At 33.5% G+C, this 21,658-nt stretch overlaps 1 long non-coding RNA gene across 2 annotated transcripts in view; it reads left to right on the top strand.

Annotated features, from left to right (window-relative positions):
- The first annotated feature begins 3,708 nt into the window (after positions 1–3,708).
- The window catches only part of LOC148651134 (uncharacterized), a 200,064-nt gene continuing 182,114 nt past the window's right edge, over positions 3,709–21,658 (top strand). For both annotated transcript variants that reach the window (XR_015925669.1, XR_015925668.1), the window contains exons 1-2: positions 3,709–3,851; positions 12,322–12,404. This is a non-coding gene — a long non-coding RNA (uncharacterized LOC148651134). The remainder of the gene's footprint in view (positions 3,852–12,321; positions 12,405–21,658) is intronic.

A 21,658-nucleotide genomic window follows, 5' to 3' on the forward strand; every position in this document is an offset into this window, starting at 1 on the left:
AAAAAGAACAGATGTATACAAGTACATAAACAATCACTTCTGGAAAGAAAAACCTTAGAAGGAGCTTTGCAAAATCACTTTGAATCAAATGTTTTAAGAAATCCCAGCACGCCATAATTTCAGAAATGTATCTTGTGATTTGCGTAGCTGACCTCTAGGGACCAAGCTCTACACATCTAGCATCCCCAAGGTAATACTTAAGCTGCTCTTCAATGCCGCCTACCGTTTAATTACAGAATAATATAATAACAAGTTGTATCTTATTTAGAAATGTGTCTCTCAGAAAAGCATAAGAAGACAAATCACAGGAGTTTGCACAGTACATTTATCATAAACTTGTATATTGTTCCTGAAAACATCCCTACTTTTTCTGTATAATTACATCAAATATTTCAATACTGTATGTTTGTGCACACTTCAATAATATAAAGGAGGTTTGTGGCAGAGAAAACATATTGGTCCTTACTTTCTTTTTTCTGCTTGGGGAAGCTACTGTATAGTCAAATGTCCAATCTTCAGGAAAAAAAGATTTACCACATTTTGATCATAGAAAAATCTTGTTTAGTTTTTGAAGAGCATACATAACATGATGGCACATTTCCTCCCTTGTTTGTGGAGGGGAAAAAATAACAGAAAAATGCAAACTTTCTTTTCTGTGTATACTTACTCAACTACAGTAAAAATGACTTGCAGTTATACAGTACATGAAAAATATGTATGTGTGAGAATGTTTTTTGTTCCACTCCATTTTATTTGCTCGAGGCTTGTCTGCTTAAGTAAAAAGTCTCATCAAATATTGAATAAATACTACAGCATGTTAATTGTTTGCATTATACTTTTTAAAAGGCTTGCATTCAGGCAAGGAAATCAGTTAATGTCTCCTGTAAATGTAAATTGTTGTAGGCAATATTAATTAGGAATGCAATTCTGTGTAATTCTACCAAATACTACAGGGACACTGTTAACCCTGCTTTTCAAGTTTTGTGCTTTGCTGTAGGGCACCCTGGTAACATAGTACTCGTAGAGGCTGCACTTCATTTTACTTTGTGATTTTGTTCCACTTGGAAATGGTTTCCTGCTGCTTAAACACTCACATTACAAACGATAGTACACCCACTGGACTGCTTCCTAGAAGTTGTTGTGCCACTGAAGAAAAACAAAAAATCATCTCAATGTGACCACTTAATAAATTAATAAACGCATAATAAAAAGCACCAATTTTCTCATGAGGAAATTCTACCTAAAAATCTTCTGTTTTTAATGCCCCTTTCAATCAGTAAATATTGACTTCAGATTACATCACAATCAATACCTATTGATTTGAGTGACAGGCATTTACCATGGCAAATTATCTTCAGATGACCACCAACATCTGTGAAGAATGAGGAATCTTTTAAGCATACAGTATGTCCAGTTGAGAGAGAGGTTATTGCAGATGATTCATTGAGTTGATCAAATCATTAGATGGATCTATGATTTTTTTCTCCTTATAAATGTCCCAATTAACACCTCCACACTACCAAATAATTTATAAAGTATTGTATCATGGGTTTATATACAGTAGAGTACACAACTCCAGCTTTATATTCTTACATCTTTAACTAAATGAATGTAAAAAAACATTGAGAGGACCTTAAATCCCATCTTTGGTTTTCTAACCTGACATTAATGAAGATGAAAATTGGGTTTCTGAACCCACTGACACTGGTATAATAAAGCTGACTGTAATTCACGGAGCCACTGTGCATGTGTCAATGAAAATTAACTATGGCTTCTGTGGCCTCAGATGAGCTAGAGGCTATAAGCACAGAATGAAAAAGGACAGTTCTTATATTCATCTACATTAGAGAAGTACTAGTTACACTAGTTACTCCATGAGTCCCAGAATTCCATGAAGTGTTAGAGCTGCTTTCTGTCCATGTGCATAACTCTGTTGAATGATAATCAGTTCTTGAGAGGCACTTCCAAACCCTTCCAAAACATAGATGTTGGTTCTAGAAATGATGATATGATGTTCAAATTAGGATCTCTGCAGCTTTACAGCCAGGGGCAGTAATATTATGGGTTAGAAGTTCATAGAGGTACTGTAAGCTTTCTCTGAGATTGATGTTTTTGAGATTGTGTCCCTGCAAATGTGCATGTGAAAGAGATTACATTTTGGTATTCCTTCATTGTGTTTTTGAATATTTATTCTGGGTTAAAGCAAAAAACAGATGGATTAAAGATGGATGTTTGTATTTATAATCCAGTCTTTAATTATAAATAGTTATAATAATCCATTAATTCTTGAAGGAATATCAAATCCTTTTCATATGTTAATCACATGACATTGTACATTTTCAATATACTGTACCTATTAAAGATTTACATGAACACTAGGAATTTCTTTGTTTTGTACTTTTTTAGTAATATGTATTGCGCAATATTATTGGAACTACAGTATCTGTGTAATACAATAATTTGCTAGAATGTACAGTATGTATTAATACATTCAAAAACTAATTTGGTGTATCTAATTTAATTGTAATCTCAGTCTAAACATAATATATTAAAACATCTTAAATCTAAATACAATTGTCAACTACTTTTTTTTATTCTCAGTGACACTCACTCCAAGCCCACAAAATATAATCACTATATCACAAAATATCACACTAATATTTTTTATTTTGTAAGATAATCTAAATATCAAGTGTAGCTTTACTTGTAATAAATATATCTCAAGTTTAACTTGTAAATTTAAGTACATAAAGTGAAAGAAAACATTGCATTTCAAATATACTGTATTTTGTTCCAGGTTTAAAAATACCTAGTCAGTTTACCTCTAACTGTGAAACAATACTGAAAAAGAATTTGCTGGGGTCAGTGGTAATCCCTTGGGTTTCTAACCTTCCCTTGGTAGAGGAATCCTAACTAGTGAAACTGGTATTTTGCTAGTAAGGGAGCAGTGTGCAAGATGGATTCCTTTCTACCCCTTTAATTCCTTCTACTTCTGGAGACGTGATGAAATCAGTTCTGTGATTTGGTCTTCACTGGATATTTGTGCTGAAACTGCCATAATTCTTGACACATCTTATTACAGTGTTTTTAGGCCGAGTCTTGAGAGTTAACTAAAAACACAGACAGGCAAAGAGACAGAATTTTGCCGTCAAGGGCATGGACAAAAAGGTGAAGTGAGACATAAGGTTAATTTTGCACCTTACGTCTTATCTGGTTTGGTTAGAAAGGGGGAAATTTCCATTTCAAGTGCTGCTATGTCTCCTTAACGAGCACAAAAATCCATCTATCCATTTTCTGACTGTTTCATTAAATTCATGGTTACAGGGGAGCTGGAGTCAATCCTGGCAAGCAATGGGCGCAAGGCAGGGTACTCTATGGATGGGAAGTCAGTCCATTGCAGGGCAAACAGAGACACAAAAATGCACACACTCACACAAGGGCCAATCAAGGACTAAATGTCCTCAATTAATTATAGATCAATTAGTAATTTTACACAAAGTAGTGGAAAAAATTGTTTTTAATGAGTGATTTTGAACCACTAATTTTGTTACTAAATCTGTTGGAGTCAGACATGTAAAATGTGGTCAGTGGAAAAGCTGCCACAGAAGCCGGTGACAGAGTGAGGTGTGTAGGACAGAGTGGATTGCTGAGTGTAAATAGGCCAAGGGTGAACTAAGAGGGAGGTCAGAAAAAACAGTGCCAGTAGAAACGGCCATCAAATCACAGAGAGGATTGTTAAATTACAGAAGGTAAAGTAAGTGGGATGGAAAGCCTCAGAAGAGGTTAAGTAAAAATCAAGAGAGGAGAAGGTAACCATGTGGGAATTGCCTGAAAGTCTGAACCCAGCACAGGTCATGTATGAAATGCTTTTTTGGCTTATTGAGCCTGGTCTCATTTTTCCAAGCATATTGTGAATGACTGAAGCACCACACCTTATGGAAACTGTTTTTTTTTGTCTAGTTTTGATTACAGTTGTTTGTAATGAAGGCACAAGACAAACACTAAAAGGTCATTCCATTAAAGGTGACTAGAGGGATGTTGTTTGGAACAAAATTACAGCAAATTGGTTTCGTGACTCAAAGAACTTAAATGCTAGTCTTGGAAATATGACCTCTTAAAAGGGGGTTGGGAGGTAAAAACCCCTGGGAAGGACTTCTAGCCACTGAACGTAAAATAACCAGAATTATTTCAAATGCAAATAATTAGCTAAAAATATTAAAGATTTAATAACAGTTTTGCAGTCTGGTGCAGTATTGTATTTAAATATTTTGTGTCCATAAAGCCTGTTTGATTCATTAGAACCAAAGTAATGTAGTTTTACAGATCTTGTAAAGTTGACCGATGATACTTAAAAAAATAGAGTTCTCATGTTATAAGCGGTTACAGATTTAAGGTGGAGTTCAATATAATAAAAGTGCTTAGGTTGTATGATACATTTTAAAATTAAAACAGGTGAAAAAAAAACAATATTTTCAGAAAGTAAAATATAAATACCATACAATTACTATACTGGCCTACATATGTCTAATCTTAATTACTTGCATTAAATCATTCATGTTTTAATTTTCAAAATATATAGTAGAAACATTTTCTGTATGTCCCAATCAAATATCTTTAAAATAACATACCATTATTATTTTTAAATACTGTCATTATTTTTTCTGTATACAGTATATATGGTATAACAGACCAACATTTTGACTTTTTATGGTTTATGTATTTCTACTTTTTTAGTCAGAATATCATTTGTGTATTCTTTATTGAGCACACAATTTCACAGCTTAGCTTGTAAAAATGTATATTTTCCTGATGTACAAGTAATTAATTGATTTACTCAACACAAATATGAATATTTAAATGCACAGTACTTAATATTAAGTGTTAAAATTGTTGCCCAGCATTTCAACATGTCAATCTTATTATGCTCTTTCAATTGAAAAAGCCAAGTGTCTTTGTATGAAGTAATTCACTTAATTTAACTGACAAGTTAACCTTGACATATACCTAAAATTATATTTTTTGAACCAGCACATTATTAACAGAATTTAATATAACATTGATGTTTTTGCACTTTATTATATTCTTCACCATTTTTTTTTCTTATTTGGTAAGTATTTTGAGCAAGAATTTACAAAGGCTATAGAGGCAATCAGTTTATAATTTTATCATTATAAGCTTATAATGTGAATAATCTGTCGTCTTTAAATGACAGAAGAGCTAGGATAAAATATTGAATGAAAGGACATAAGAGGTTACAAAGAAGAGGAGGCTCAGGGCAATAGGCATACTTTGTTTGTTTTTGCTAGTTCGTGCAGTGTCTGAATGATAGAAGAATACCATCAAACCATTTCTTAAAGGACTCCACACTATCAGCTTCAATACCTTAGACTTTTGTTACAACATCCCAAAACTCTCTTTATTAAGTGCCACCTGTGTGTTTCCTGATTTCTCCTTAATGTAATTTGCATTGTACCCCAAAGTCAGCACGTATTTGTTCTCTGGAATGTCTTGGTCATACTTTTTCACAATTATGAATATCTGAAGCATGTCCCCATGTGACCTTTTATGTTACAGACTAAAACGAATCTGTTACAGTAATGTGTTAGAGTATTAAAAACAACAAGATGAAAGCATACAAGACCTTAATAACTTACTTTAAAAAAGCTACGTTGTTCTTACGCTTGACTTAGAATGCTTAAAAACTCAAAAACAAACACATATAAAATAACAAACAAGACAAAACCATTGTAAAGCAATGCATTTGTGAAACTTGTAATTTCATACTTTTTTTTTGAGGTACAGAAAAATCTCCTGTCAGCTAAAGTGATCATTTCTGGCTGTAGAAAAGTTGATAAATATTTCATATAAGGACTAGTTTTCTTCTGTAATCAAAGTTTAACAGGCGCCACCTGCTGTCCATTCAAGATATAAATAAGAGCCACTATTTCAGTACTGTATTGTGAATCATTGTCCACTGTTAAGTAAAACCATCTCTTTATAACAGTGGGCTTTTGACAATAAAAATGTGGTTAAGTTCTGAATTAATATAAATGTTGACTGTAAATATTATTCTAACAACTCGGTAAAAATTAGCTTAAAATTGTATTAAAATATTGCAACTTGAGAAGTCTTATAAGGCTTATGAATTCAAACTTAAACCCATCTGTTAAATAAAACATCACAGTACAATGTTGTATTTCATTTCCTTTTTTTATTCCAGTGGAGAAATCTGGCCAAAGATCTTAATGCCAAAAAGGATTGTGTTTCAAACATTTTAGAACAAATATCCATTATGATAATGGAATCCATTATTGTGTCACTAAAAGAAAAAAGTTTGATATTCCTCTGTTATTTTTGTCCTTTTTTACTCCTCAATTAAATATTTAAAACTGGCTTTTTTATGGGGGGTTTCATGAATCCCTGAGTGTTATTACATTCCAGAGCCAAGGTCACAATTTTCTTCTCTATAAACTCAGTTTGGATAGTGTGACCTTGCAGACTTTGTCCTGACCTCTATCAAAAAAATAATTAACATCAAATCATTAATGGGAGTCTATTATTATTGGACATGTGGCCAGAATCTTTTTTCGGGAATACTTTGTTTAAACACATCTAAGCATTATTTGTTCATAATGTCTAAAGAAACATACTATTACAAAGAAATATCAGTAGTTCCACTTGTACTGTAAAGGTTGAATAGGAATGCCGTTACAGAGATTGCACTGTCATCGTCCGTTATTTGATAAAAGAAGATATAAAGGCATTTGCACCTATGAAGCTTCACCACACATTAATTTAATACAATGGAAAATACTGTATTCATTGTATTGCAGTTTGAATTAATACAGTAGAAGTGTGTATTAATGTGTATTAACCTGTGTTTAAATGATCAATCTAAATATTAAGTCAATGTGAAATATATTCATGACTCCATAAATTAAATACTGCTTCATAGCTCTAGGATCCTGGGTTTGATTCCAGATTCTGGTATGTCTCTGTTTGCATGTTTTCCCTGTTTTAACAGGTGCTGTAATGTGCTTCAACCATCCTGACATCCCAGGCAAGATTTGATTGGCCATTTTAAATTGTCCCTTTCTATCTGCCCTCAGATAGAAGGGAGGATAGAAGGTCCTGTTCAGGAGCAGAGCAGTTTGGACTTGCTGTCCTGCTTTGTACGCAAAGTCTGCTGCACCCTCACCAGGAAAAGCAGTATGCTGAATCTGAAAATGACACAAAATCATTTATGTATACACAAAAAAAATCATACAGTGCAAAAACTTTTTTTTAATTTTTTGTAGCTCAAGTTTAATTCCAGTTGCAAGTGATGAATCCATAAAAACTGATTATAGTCTCTTCACCATGCAAACACACCTTTAGAGTCATTACAGGTCATTGGATGAAGTCTGTTAGACAGCATTAATATCTTGATATAAAGTAGAATAATTTACATTACAGGCATAATGAAAATAAGTTTTCTAAATAGAGCAGAATGTTTATATTTCATTAAATGTTATACAGGCCTGAGAGAGCTGTTTACTTATTAGCTCCTTGTGTTATTGTTTAACGCAGTATTGAAACTCAGAGATTAAATAATGGGATAGTAATTGCACATTTCATGTTTGTATATTTTCAATAAAATGCTTATTCTATAGCGGTTTTATTAACATAAGAAATCATTTAATAGCAACTTGCCACAAAATTTATTGTTGTCAGGTACCAAGAAACTGTAATTAATTTGGGTTACTATAACTTTTTGTCATCTTATGATATAAGAATACAAAACAAAACATCAAATCATTTGTTATTTAGAATGTCTGAAGCATGTATTTTTGTAATGAAAACTAAGTGACCCACTCCTGTCATTTAAAACATCCTTTCCTTTGATGTTCTACACTATTCTACTCTAAAGTCCACTGCCAAAGTCTATACTCGATCTCTAATGTATCTGACATAAATTGAATCCAGGTTTAAAAATGCAGTCATGTTCCCTTCTGACAATCCAACTAAAATTATATCAGCCTTTATGAAATGGGACTCTTATCTTCACAATTGCCAGTCATTATAATTTCAGCCAGGTACAGAAGTGAAATGCACTGTGCAAACACATATGTAAATTATTTTGTTAAATTGTTGGGAAGGGGTTATTTTGACTTTGGTTTTGGCTATTTGAATTTTGCTAACAGATATATCCTTGGTCGTGTATGTAGAATACTTAAGTAAGACTTACTGTCCATCCTCTTCTTGTCCTGAAGTATTTCAGTACATGTGCAACCTGCTCCCTTGAGTAATGTCTTACAAGTACACAACAGCAGATGTAAAAGATGGCACAGGAATATTTTTATGACATTGCTGAGACTCTCTTGGAGCATTTACTTTTACTTCCTTAAATAAAAAATATGGTACAAAACTAAATTAAAAGCTGTTATGTAAAATATAAATACATATTTTGGTATTTTATGAACCTAAAATTAAATACAGTATATAATTTAACAAAGGGGTTTAATGTTTTTGATTTATGAAGTCACCACCAATAATTACAGTATTCTAGACAAGAGCTAATTTGCAATATTGTTTTACCCTTATTTTAATTCCATACTAGCTACATACTGTATACCATAGTCATTCTTTAGATTACACATATAACAAACACGAAACATTAACTGTTATGTCAATGTTCAGTTGTGTGAAGAAAGTAGTTCGATATTTATATTAAACAGATTTCCCTCTTAAACACGCTTTTCCTTCTCATTCTTAGTTAAACAATTGAGTTTTAATTTGCATGGCACTGTGGCCTGTAATCAGTTGCAGGGACACATCCTGGAGATAAACTGCTTAAGATATTGTGAACACTTGATCTCCTTCTGTTAGTTATGAAGCACTGTGTATTATGGATTTCATTAGCCAAATCAATTCTGGCACCAGTAAAAACAGCAGCAGTCAAAATGAGCTGTGGCAGCTTTAAACAAGCAGTGGAAATTTAAGTAGCCTCTGTGGCATCTGGTGGCGTTGCTGGGTCAGGTGATAATCAATAATGTAATGGGTAGCAACCGCTCCATTTTGCACATATTTCACCCTCAGTGTCGGGCTTTGGAACTTTCATAGGGATTAATAGCTGCACGAGTGCCTTCCTAAGTGATAGAGTGCTTTTCACATCAGGCTTCTCTCCAGTGGCTTACAAGAGCCAGCCAAGCTGTCTGATTGGATAAGACCTCTGAAACAGCACACCCAGCCACCAGAGCAGATTGTCCACTGAAGACTGGAATCCCCAAGTCACTCTTTATATTTCAAACTCTGTTTCGCTGACCTATAGATCTCATAACGTTAATAGTGGTTTGGACAGTTGTAGACAACATGTTAGAAAGTCTATGGTTGCATGATTTATTTATTTTGTGATTGAATAAAACAAGATATTCTTTGGAGAGATTTTGTTAGTTACCATAAGGAAATAAATCATGCAATATTTTGTTAAATTTTGTCATTTGTATTAATGTCACATCCCATTTTAACTACCTGATGCTTTTAAGACACAAGTTTATGTGCTTTTTCAACATCTGGAGTCACTATACAATTTGAATATTAAAGGACCCCAAATCTTAATCTAGAAAGTAGTATGCTAATTTTACCTTAATCTGCTATCTTTGATTCTATAAGGCTGTGACCCTTAATTCTTGCACTCCTCACTCAAACTAGCACATTTATAACAGAGCAAACATGTTCAGAACCACAAAACAGATTATGTAGATGCATTTGTTTATTTTACATTATAAACCCTAGTTTTTCCATGAATTACTGTACACTGGGTTTTAATTGGTGTTGATTAGAAACTAGGCAGTTCTTTACAGTATTTGTTGTTGATGATTATATTGAACTAGTGCTAAAGCCAAACGGTCTTACAGGTGGTACAGCAGTGTTGTGGATAATGCTACTGCCATGAACTCCATGATCTGTGGTTCAATCCTGATCTCGGTTGCGTGTCTGTTGGGAGTTTGCACATTGTGTATATGTGGCCTTCAGATTCTCTGGCTGATCCAGAGACATGTAGGTTAAGTGTTATTTGCTCAATCACACTTTTCTTGTCAGTGTTTTATTTTATGCTACTTAAAGTATAGTGCTTTAAAATAATCCAGTATGTACATTATTGGATGTAATAATGGTAAACAAATCTGCTTTTAATTTTTTGCAAAGTTTTAGAAATTATATCTAGTAAGTTGTTTTTGAGAATGCTAGGAGCATACATACAAAGACATACCTGTACAGTACAAACAGGCAGGTCTTAACACAACATCACAGAACTCTGGAACAGATCCCTCAGTAACATTGTTGAGGTTTAAGAAAATTTAGATGGGTTTTTTAGGAAGGTAATAGCTTAAGATTAGTTACAAGTTCATTTGGCCTGTTAATCTCATTAGTTGTTTGTAGCTAATTGATATGAGGATCTCATCCATTTCTTGAAAGAATTATCTTCATCATGAAATCTCGATAGCTTGCTTGTTCCTGTCCTGTTTTATACTATACTAGATAGGAAAAACAAACACCCACTAGCATTCATGTATGCAAATTGTTTTATTCTGACTGACCTTGAACTAACACAGAAAAGTTTACTGAGACGTAAATCAATCCTCTCCATACTTGTACATCTCCTTCTTCTCGCTGAGGTTTTCTTCATAACATAGACCCTAACCCCACAATTATACATTTCACTCTGTATAAGAACACCCAAGAATTGAGGAGTGTTTTAGTCTAACTTTGTCTTAATCTGTTTAGCTGAGCCATTGAGCATAGCTCCTGACCATAGGAAAAGGAGGTTAGGACCCCAATTCATAGTGAGAAGAGACCAAGAGGCAGCTGGAGATGGAGTGGAGGAGGGATGCAAAAAGATGTACAGTATGCAAGAGACAAGGAGGTTAGGTGAAGTATTAACAATGCTTTTGGTAAAGCATTAATGTCAGAAGTGAATTATGCATTACTGATAGCTGAGACTGATTGAACTTGTCATCCATCCGAACTTTTGTTATAAACTCCTTTTAAATACTTCTCTAGATGTAAGGACATTCTATCTGTAACTCAGGACTGCCTTGTACTGTAGGTGCTTTGTAGACCTACCTTTTGCACAATTTTCACAGTTAGCGATTTCATGGTAAGCCAGAGGAGCCATGGACAATGCATGAAAAATGTTTAATAAATTAAAAACAGAGATCAGAGACTAGGTATGAAATCACAAATTGTCACAAAGGTAATTAGGTACTGTACCACTGGAAACTATACTAGTGTAAAATCCTGGGTTCGGTATAGGGTTTTAGGCATACATGTAAAGGAAAACAGAGCTTTCACTGGCTGATTATCAAACTTTATTGATTGATAAAAACAAAACAAAACTCGCCAACCAAGCAAGAAGAAGAAAAAGAATAACGGACACAGCGCGACCCTGCATTCTCTCCTCAACTGTCCACACCACACTTTTCTCTGGGTCTGAGATTAAATAAAACTTCACTCGCACCAAACATATTACCACACACAAAACACTGAACATGTTAACCCAAATATGTCTCACACTAGGATCAGATCAGATTTTGGTATAGTTTAGTAAACTAGTTACATTTGTAGATATTAAAACAATTAGCAAACACTTTAGAAGCAGCAAATGAAAAGGAATAGATAGAACTGAAGACTTGACAAAAACCTGGTAGATGCAATTTAATGCATCTAAGTGCAGGGTACTGCAAATAGTAAACACAAACTAGAAATACAAAATGGAAAAAACAGAGTTAAAATATGATATAAAAAAGACGTAGGTTTTGGTGCTGACATATCATTTACATCTTATAGACAATATGGGCAAGCAATACAAAAGCAAACAAAATGATAGGCTATATACTCAAAAGCGCACAAGTTTTCATTATTTTGTAGCATAATCTAAAAAATATTGGCTTGGCCAGTAATCAGATTTGAGATTTACTTCTGATAATGTTCTGGGGCTGACGAGATACCAAATGGTAGTCTCTGAAACAATTTCTTTCTTAAGGTGTAGTGAATGTGGTAAGAGAAACCAATTCAATGGACCTGTAAGAGCCCTGTTATGGCATGTACAGTAGCTTTATGAAAACTGAGAGTCCCTCAAAATGAGCAGGTGTTTCATTGACCACAGGGAACATGAGTCTATCAGTATGTTCTTTTAGAAGAATGTGTGAGATCAACACATTTCTATTTTCATATTTGGTTTTTAGCACAAAGACCGTTGTTGTGGTTTACCACAACAGCCAGCACACCAGTCCGTGGAATCTTTAATGGGGAAAATCACTCCCATCTGCTCTATTCTTTCAGGCTGCTCTTTGATTTTGTTCCTCGGTGGCAAAGAGACTTCCATGGTGATGACTGACCATAAGAACAAGACTCCTCTTTCAGAGGTAAGACCTACAAAAACATCTGATTACAGCTGTTTGAAGTAATTTTTGCAAGCAGATGAAGAAAATGTATATCTGGCAGACCTCATAGGGTTGTCCTCAACTCAACGTACTGTTCCACTATTTTACCCGTTTGTGCAATTTGCGGTCATTTTTTGTGTTCAGATGTCAGGGTTCAAACATGTAAAATGTCAGAATCTTTGACTTACATTGAGTAAAGAATGATTTTTTCTTGATATTCATCATTATACTTAAAACCTTAGAATTAAAAAGTTGAAATTTCTTGCTGGGAATATACTGTATGGAATAAATAGTACCTTCATTATTTCAATTTTTTTGTAGTTAAGGTACAAAAGTTAAAATAAAAATAAATGTTTGTTTTCAGCTTGGTACTTTAGTTATGATATGATATCATTCAATCATTTTCTATCCTTTTGTTCTCCCTCTGGTATTCTATAGAGTTGAAAACATGTGCTGGTGTTCAATGAGCAATGGTTCTGCTCACTGGACTTTATTTTGGTTTGTGTCACCAATCTTTAAAAGAAACTGACAGTGTGGTTTTAATTGAGGCAAAACTGACTGTACTGTTTTAATTCAGCTAATGCCTTCTTATGCCACAGTTATGCTGTGGGCTCCTTAATTGCCAGAGTTAAGTCCCGTTGAACATTTGTGAGCTGATGTGGTTTCTAGGAGCTCAAAGACCAGTGAACAGGTACTGTACATGCTTGTTTAGGATCTAGGAAAGGAATGGGACAGAATACTGGCACAAGACTGCATCTGAAACCTGGTGCAAATCACATATTGCAGCGTTACAGCTGCTTTCAGAGGTTGCCACACACATGAGTAGCCTGCAACTTTGACAGCACCCTCTGTTAATAAGTCCTATTAATGACAAATGTTAATCAGCATAATGAATTTACCTGTGTCCTGTCTGTTCAAGAAAATATCAATTACTGTCTGCTACAATTGTCAGCTAGGATTTTACTGCAGTTGTGAGCAAGGTTTATTTTAATGCTCAATATACTTGTCTTTGTTAAGATTTTATAGACATGTTTAGAACATACAGATTATCTGCATGATCTATCTTTTAGTTTTAGTTTAATTTCAGTTCATTCCAATGCACTAGCAAAATGTAATTTCCTTTTTCCCTCCCACATCCACATTTTGGTGAAATGTCATTTCTGAATAACATCCCAGGAAGCAGCAAAAGAACCAGATTTTCAATATTTTTGTATACTTACAAATATTTTTAACAATGACCACAAACTTTTAACCTATAACTTTAACAGTAGACCCATTGTTGATCAATCATCTAAACAAATGTTAGTCAGCATAAGAGGTTTACATATATAATGTCTGTTCAAGAGCAGACATGGATAGCTGGTTAGTGCTGATGCCTCTTTTGTTGAGTTAATATTAGGTCACAGTATAATTATTTAAATATGGTACCTAGACAGATCAAGCTGTGGTCCGAATCAGAAGCCAGGAGGTGTCCCAGAGAATATACAGTATGTATCTATGTACTCGACAAAGGTTAAAAATACTGGGTTATACCCACCCTGATGTGCTTATTTTAAACATAAACAAGAACAAAATAGGTGTGCAAGAAACTGTTTTAGAATAAACCAAGATATTTGTTAAGCAAGTTGTGCAAAGATAAAATGGTTGATAAAGAAAAGTCTTCACCCCATGTGAAAAATTTAAGATGCAAGCTGTATTACTTTAGGATCATCAACTCAAATAAGTGTGCTGTGCTATAAAAGTGCTCATTTTATTTTGGCAGAGTATAGTGTTATAAACAAAAATAAAATAAACTGTTAAAATGATTACAGAGTGGCTACTGCCTTTTCCTCAGAGACTTTATCATTCCATTATCTTCTGAATTGTTTTGGCTTTGTTTCAGTTTCCATTGTGCCTCATTCCCTGTTGTAATTAGTAAACTGACACTTTCATCAAAAAGTGCTGACAGCAATTAAAAGTCTACTTTGAATTTTTATTTATTAACCAGTTTGGTTTTATAGCAAACCCTGACCAAACAGAAATTTCTATGGTTTTGATATTTCTAAACAAATGTATACCTATAGTTATTCTAAAGGGATAAAGCCATTTAGTCATTTTAAGGATTCAAAATGAAGGACATTTTATTGTGAAACTGACTGTAGAGTAATTTGCTTCATCTCACACTGACAATCTTCATAAGGAAATGCGATGAAGATATGTTGGTTTGTCTGTGCTGGGTTTATAAAATTTATTCAATTAAGTGAAATTGCAGGCACTTTTATTTTTTCTGTTCAATCATTTCCAGCCACAGGACAAGGAGAAAGTAATGATAGCCAGTTTTGACTGCCATGTACAATCTTATCTCAGCTCAGGAAAGTATTTGGCTCCAAGGCTCAGTGGAATTTAACTCAGGAGATCCTCTTTATCATTTTGCAATTGATTTGTTTCTTTTAGTTACAATACAGCTATTGCTTTTTTTACACTACTGCTGAAGAAAAACTGAAAGAAACGTTAAAAAAAACCAAAACACAGATGTTTACATGTTTAAAATTAAAGTATATTATAAACTTATCTTACAAATTATCTAGCATTGTTTTTTATCAGAGAACCCCTTCCAACAGTTTGACTTGCTTAATTTAAAATTTGCTTGTTTCTTTTGAAAATGAAGTGCTAATTTAATAAGATTGTGGGAATGTGGGATCAGTCTTTTAATAATACTATTATTGTTTTCAAAAACTCCAATACACTTCTTTGCACAATAGCATGGAAATACACATTATAGAACAGCCTTTGTGTCACTTTTCCATTTGTTCAGTGATTGCTCCTTTAAAAGCATCATAATCTTTGTAGCAGTTATTTGACTTGATTGGCTAATCATACACCTACTTACATCATTCTGCCTCATGGCTCTTGGGTCCTGGGCTTGATTCCAAACTGGGGTACAATTTGTTTAGAGTTCACATGATCTGTTCATGTGGATTGATAGTGAGTGACATGGTTTCCTCCCTCATCCTGAAAACAATACTGGCTAGTAGATTGCTACTGGTATGTATTACAAAATTTGAATACCTTGACAATTCACTGGAAGAGAAATAAGCCCATTGTTATTTTTTCAGCTTTCCTTCAGATGCTGTACATAAAGGTTGCATTCGGTTCAAAGGTCTGACGATCTCATGCTGTCATGAAAGAATTGTCAGTATTAGCATTACCTGGTTAACTTGTTCCATATGTTATCAACATTTTGTATAAAGTAGCACCTTCTGTTTCCTTTTTTAAAATGTATTTCCCTTTAGTTCTATCTATATCCTCTAGATTGTTTCATTGTACATTTTGAAGAATTCAATAGGGTTGACTTTGTCCATGCCTTTGATTTTGAATCATGTTCTCTCATAATCTTCAGTGTTCAAGGCAAGCAAAATATTTTTAATTTGCCTGAGTGTTCTTCCCTGGATAGATTCTAAAGCAGATTTTTTGTATTATGGAGACTGAAATAAAAAACAGAATTCTAAACATATAACTAGTGCATTGCACAGTTTTAAAAATATATTTCTTGAATAAAATTCTGCACATTAAACTTAGTTTCCCAATTTATATTTCTAGTATGTTTTAACAACTTTTTTAATGTAAAACTCTGCCTTTATATCAGCATTTAGCACTCTGCATTCAATAGATAACATTAAATGTTATCTATTGAGTGTTTGTTCAATCTTGACTTTTTTCAAAATCTTTTTGAATTTCTTTTGCAGGTTTCACAGTATTTGATAATTCTCCTATTTTGTGTAATCAATAAATTTAATTTACTATTATGAAACCTACTGTAGGTCATTGGTGTAAATTAGGAAGGTCAGTGATATATTTATCAATCTACAGTATGTGGTACTCATTACATTATGAACATTCACCATTTATGTGTATTTTGTTTTCTCTCCGTCAACCAGGTTTAAATCAAAATAGATGCATTTCCATAACTGCAACCTTCTATAAATCTAAACAGCAGCTGACTATCCCATAGAGAAATACTGATGAATAAAAGTTGGTATACAGTATGCTTTTTTTCAATACAGTATATCATTAAATTGACGACAAGCAAGAAGAAAAATGGAAAAGATTTGATGTGTATCAGTCCTTTTAACAGCAGAAGATAACATTTCCTAATTTTCAGTTGTACAGCGTAGTTTAAGAGTCTGTTGCTTGAAGACAGGTCAAGCCAACAAATCACCAGGGCATAGCTTCTTTCTGATTAATAGCAGGTCAGAGACAGACAGTCAGTTTTAATTTGATTTGAGCATAAGATAAAAAAGAAGCTATAAAGAGCCATTTTCAGTAAAAGCTGGTGCTCTATAATTTCCACTGATAGTTCCCTTGGGAAACAAGTTTCTTGCTATTTCATGTCCAATATAATCCCATTTTAGATGAAAAGATGCTTAAATGACTGCGTCATTCTGTAATAAAATATCTCACAACTGTTTATCTGATCAATGAAGAGCAGAGTCACAAGCTGGCCAGGGTTAATGTGTACCATTTCACTTAAATAGAAAATTATTGACTGTCAGAGACATGGGAATTCAAAGACTGAGTTCAAATTACTCATTTTGCAAATTGAGTTGAAAAATCTTTACAGTTGAACTGCATTCTTGGGAAAGTGAAACAACTAGATGATGTTAAGGATTATGATAATTATAATAGTAATATTCACGTTCGTATATTGAGACAAAATAACCTTACATGTGTTACAGAATAAATAATCTTGTTTTTATTTATTTTTTATTTATATTTTTATTTAGATTACTTGGAATTATACAAAACATTATTTGCTTCTGCGTTGCAATTTTGTAGTAGTCAATATTAAAATAGAAAGTAAAAATACTGCATTCTATCACAATAAATGTAACTCAATCATTTAATTAGGACACAAACATTTACTGACATAAAATCACTTTAATATTTTTCTAAAAAGGTTTTAGACGTTTTGAGGACACATCTTCAGAGCTTCATATGGAATCAATTTAGAATTTAATGGTATAAATATGCAGACAGAAATTCTTGCTCAGGGTCTTAACTCCAGCAAGAATCTTTTGTTATTGGTCATCATTGTTTCTTCCAATGTTGTTTTCAAATGACTGTAAAATCCAACAGCCTACAGGGCAACTGTGGAAATTTGGCAGAAGTTTAATCTGACACATGTTTTGGTTGCCATTGTGGATTTGGTGGAAATCACATCCAAAACCAAGAAGCTGGGTAAAGCAAAACATGGTATGCATAAAGTAGGTTGTTGTCTGCGAAACGTATTCATGACATTCATTGTTGCTATCTTAAAAGTCATGGCTGCTGTCATATTGTTCTCTCTCACAATTTTAAAAATTATTCTATGAAACCTTTGAAAGTACAAATTCTGAATTATGGTTAACAATGCTATCTATTGTTCAAGACTTAACCTAGCTTAGAACAGGTTGATTTTTTTTTTCATTTCACTACATAGGTTTTGCTGGAAAAAAAAACATTGTACTTGATATTTGATATTTTCTTGTGTGAGGCATGTGTGAGGCACATTGTAATGAACCGTGATATACTGTACCTAAACTATATAAAGGCTCCCACTCATTACTTCATTTTGAGCTAATCAATTTTCAGGTATGCTTAATATGCATATTTGTGTTTGTTGTGATACATACTGTACATATCTAGTAGAATATTATACGTTCATGAATAATCAAGTGTGAAATAAAAAAGCTATGGGATTTATGTAGTGCACAACTGAATAAAACTGATTGATTGCATAATTGTATCAGCAATATATAACTTTTGACCTGTTCTTCTGGTCAAATGAAAAATTAGAATGTGACTCCATAATGAGTGTAGATAAGGTCATGGTCACTTACTGTAGGAACTCTTATGTACTCTAGAAACAAATGCCTTTCCTGTAACCTCTGACATTTCTTAGGTCAGTTTAAAGCATGCAGATAGGGCCATGGTTAGTTTGGAATACAAATAAGAGGCAATGTACTGTAGATTGTCTCTAAAATTGTTCTTGTCCATAAAAATATTATATGCCAGTTTTTCTAATGATGATTGCTTCTTAAAGAACCATAAACACTGCAGTTATCAGATGTCTGACCAGCTGCAAAGAGAGCTGGACTTCTCCATCTACATTTACTTCTACATTAAGGATTAGCTCTTGGAGATACTTTAAATTATCCTTTCTACACATAAAAATAAATTCATACAGTATGTCAGAAAATTACTGTCCATTCACAACTGAAAAAGAATCAGACAGCCATCACATACACTTAAGACTCCAGTAACAGCATATTGAAGAACAGACAAAATATTTGCTATCATCTAAAGAGAGAAAAGAAGACTGTCAATTACACATATAGTAATTCTATATATTTGTAAATGTTGGCTAAATTGGACTTAAGTTGTTGAACTCATTAAGTTGCATAACTGTGATTTTGTTATAGAGATTGTGATTTTATTAATATTGACAGTTGTTAAGCACTATTTGCTAGCATCTCTGATAATTCATTATGTGGATTCTTTATGAGAAAAAGATCACCTTTGAGTTTTTAAATGATTGTAGAAAGAATTTTCTATTTTTCAACTTTTTCAACCTTGTTTCATTCTGAATTTTAAAGAAATTGTAGGGCTACTACATACTGCACCTTATATTCTCATGTCTTATTTATTTTGTGCACTTACAGTAGCTCTCTAAGGAGTTAAAGTTATAAAGACTTATAATGGAAAGTCCCTTTATAAACTTTTCTTTTAATTCAAATTGTCCCGTAATGCCTGTGGGGGTTTCAGCTATTCTAAGTGGAGTTCTTTCTCAGTCTCTAGTTTTAAGCCTTCTGCACAATTCTTATACCAGCATGCTTATGAGAACTAAAAATAAAGCAGAAGAACATTTTGACCTTAGTAATGCAAATTCCTGTTACTTAAATATTCAGATATTAAAAAGGAAAGGTAAGTGTGGTATGCCAGTTATATTTTTGTAACCTAATACTACAGGAAAACAAGTACAAGCAGTAATAAAAATTCAAGGGCATTACAACCCTTTTGCTTCCATTACACACATAAGCATTCTTCTGAAGCACAACCTCCCATCTCTGAACACTTCCATTGATCCACAGCCCTTTATAATGAACTCTAATAACAACTCTATTACCACAGGCACCCTGATTGGTTCTTGTGGCTACAAAATTAGCTGTAAAGGAGCCAAGTTGTCAATATTAATTCCACAACAGAGATTACTTGTTATAGGAGAACAAAGGTGTTCCCTGCTTGAGCTGAACAACTTAACTCCTTGTCTCATAAAATTTAAGCTGGCTATTGATTGCCTTCTTGTATCGTGCTGAAGAATAAAAAAAAAATACACACACATACACACCCAGACACTCACTCAAGTACATTGAATGTGTTTTTTTTTACTTCCGTAGTTCAGCAACATGAGGCAAATTAAATCAATGAATTCATCCTAGCAGATGGGTGCTTTAACAGTCAGTTAGCCTTTAGATAATTGAGGCGTTGACTCTGGAATCATAAAACGGATGGCTCGTTTATACATTTTGCCGAAATAGATCGCTGAGGTTAAATAAATGAAATCCCATTTGTCAGCTGGTAATAAATGGCCCCCCTTCTGCAAACAGCTCTGTTTGGCCTAATAAATAGAGGGGGATGTAACAGTGCTCCTCCCTTGATAGGGTTACAGCTTAATGAAATGGTCTTTCCTCTGCTTGTTTTTTGCCTCCTCCTGCACGGTGTGATAAGTAGCAAACCAACGAAGCTTGTAATTACAATCTTACAGAGAACCCAGCCAATCTGTATATAAATCTCACCATCCAATTACAAGATGTAATAATTTTGCAGTCAAGCTGGTAATGAGGTCTAATACTCATGCATGTGATAATCCCCCCTGGATGCTGACTCTATCAGATGTTAGCTTTGTAATTATACTGGCAGAAAATCATTATTTCATGTTCAGCAGAAAAATGAGGTTGGTGGGAAGTTAATTTTCTCTATGCTCTGTGAAGCATAGACAAAATTTTAATGATTTAATCATTACCACTATCCCGTTTGCAATTGACCCATGTTACTTGTGTGTGGAAACATTTGCACATTTAAGAGTCCCTGATACGTTGTAAAGTTTGCCAGGTATGCGCCTTTTTTATTTCATAATTATGCTACAATAAAACTATTACCTTAATGGAAAGGAAATCTATACTGTTATGCGGCCGTACCATTTAACTGTTTTATGGAACATAAATCATATTTTTAATAGTTAATGGCCAACATTTCCTCATTATTATGTCCATTCTGAGGAGATTCATATTTTTGAAACATCTGACCCGTGCAGTTAAGGAAAAGGTCATTCTGTGTAAAGCAAGTGTGCTCGTTTTTAAAGGGGTTCAAAAGAAAACAAGTCACTATTTACCTTCTTGAGAAATGTTGTGAAATACAAACACATAATGTGTTTGCTTTCACACTGTTTTGCATGAAAAGTTTCAATCTAAAAAATGTAATTGTCTGACTCTCACACTCACTTGCCTTTCATTCAGAGCTCTGTTTTATTATTTTGTTGGAGTAATGAGTCCCAGAAGTTCACAGCAGAGATGGAGTTGTTGAAGCTTTTAGTGGGTCTTTCAGTATATTTTTGCAGCCTCATTGCCCAGAAGCAGATATTACTGAACTAAAGACACTGCCAGTTTATTTTTGGATCATAATCCCCATGAGTGCTAAAAAGAAATACATCCTTTTTAATGTTAAATGTCTGATTATTGTAGACATGCTCTATAATTTGAATTAACAAGGGAATTGAAAATGACAGTTCCTAAAATCCTCAATTCAACAAATTTTGTTTTTTCGTGCAGTCTTCTAATAGCCTCTAGCTTTTAATTGAACATGTTTTTGTAAAAGATGCTGGGTTTTAAAACTGTTGAGGACATTGAGAACATCATCCGATGCTTTTTTTAAAGAAAAACAAATTAGATTCACTACATTATTTGGTGTACACTGTATGTGGCTTCCAAGGCCAGTTATAATTTTGGATATTTCTGGTATTGTTTTGAATTTTGATCATTTTTAGCATAATATATAAAGCTAAATGCAGTAGAAACTAAAGAACAAAACTATTTACCTTATTATATGTAATAGGTATTATTGAGAATGCATTTTACCTCAGTTTAAAATATAATCTGCCAGCATAATGAAATGCTTGAAGAAGCTTTTGTGTAAAAGTATCTCATCACCCTGGAGCAAAT

The sequence above is a fragment of the Lepisosteus platostomus genome, chromosome 12, assembly GCF_059453375.1.
Source record: "Lepisosteus platostomus isolate fLepPlt1 chromosome 12, fLepPlt1.hap1, whole genome shotgun sequence".
Classification (NCBI taxonomy): domain Eukaryota; kingdom Metazoa; phylum Chordata; class Actinopteri; order Semionotiformes; family Lepisosteidae; genus Lepisosteus; species Lepisosteus platostomus.